This window comes from Nematolebias whitei, chromosome 11, assembly GCF_014905685.2.
Source record: "Nematolebias whitei isolate Nwh7 chromosome 11, NemWhi1, whole genome shotgun sequence".
NCBI classification, from domain to species: Eukaryota; Metazoa; Chordata; class Actinopteri; order Cyprinodontiformes; family Rivulidae; genus Nematolebias; species Nematolebias whitei.
Genome location: NC_056508.1, coordinates 40,383,002 through 40,384,433, shown reverse-complemented (window position 1 = coordinate 40,384,433; position 1,432 = coordinate 40,383,002).

Here is a 1,432-nt window from a genome sequence, read left to right as displayed (position 1 = left end):
ATGTAGATGAACATATGCATGAGATATATTCATACTGTTAAAACGGATTCTTTCATTTTTCTGGACTGTATTATGACGTGTATCTGAATCTAATAAAATGTGGACGTGAGACGTTAATTATCTTTGACTCACCAAGACAGTGGGTCATTTATTAACAGAATCAAGTTTAACACATCACACATTTACATTAATTGGCAAAAATTTAAAATAACGACAGCTTATCAATCAGTTTTACAGGAGTGGTAAACAATGCAGCGATTGTTCTTACTTCCAGCAGAACGGCAGGTATTACCACACGGCGGTGGTGAAAACTTTGCTTCAGACATTTCTAAAAATATCTGGATTAATTTGCTAGCAGATAGGAGAGTTTAAAGATGGAAAGACGAAGTTTAAAGGGAGAAAAAGATGGGTGAGGGGGTTTGTTTGTGTCAGCATTCAGAACGGCACTCTCCGGGCTTTTTCAGCTTCTTCCCCAGTACACTTTGGTGTTATAAATCAACTTTTTACCTGGAGATGTCCCTGGTACGAAGTTCCATTTAACGCACCCTTTCATCGTCTCCGTAGGAACAGCTGTGAATCGTCCGAAGTAGTGACGGTGCTTGTTCGACACAAGTTCACCTCACAAGTGGACTTCACATGAGTGGAGTCCGTCAGAGTTCCACTCAGAGGTGGAAAATGTTATAATCCCATAAGACTCGGAAGAGCTTTGTGGTCATGTCAGGATCTTCCTGTTTCCCAGCTCGCCTCCAAACTCTACTGCCGACTCAAACTTCTCTCTGCTACTGCCCTCTCTTGGAGCTCATCTCTTGGAGCTAAGTTGAACTAGGAAGTGCCAACATTTAAAGAAAGCTCACTTCCGGTTCATTTGAGAGTTTCTGATTGGTCGATGGACCAGAACAGAGGTGTGTTTTGTGATGTAAGGTGTTATGAAAAGTCAAGGAAAAGATTAAGATTGTTTAAGAACAGACAAAAAGATATTATGAAGAAACCAGACTTCGTGGAGCCAATTCTCCAGTATCTTGCTGTAAAAGTTAAACATGACATTTCTTTTCAGTAAACTTTCAGTTGACCGAAACTTGAACTTCGACACACTTACAACTTCGCTCATTGAAGACAGAAAATCAAGAAATTGAATCATTACTCTGTAACGTATTCCAACTTGATTTCACTTTGAATGAGGATTAAGAATCATTACTACTGTTTCACAATTAATAAAAATGAGTAGTTCACTTCAACATTCAAACATTGTTTGAACTAACACAATTTGATTATCAAAGATTTGTAAAATAGTAATGATAATAGAGAATAGTCTTTTTTTTTTTACTTGATTGATTCAAGAAAAAAAGTCTCAGGATGGGTCAACCTGTATTTCTGGATGCAAATCAATGAAATGACAAGTTATGTCCCATATGGTCCTAAGGTCAAGGTTTTG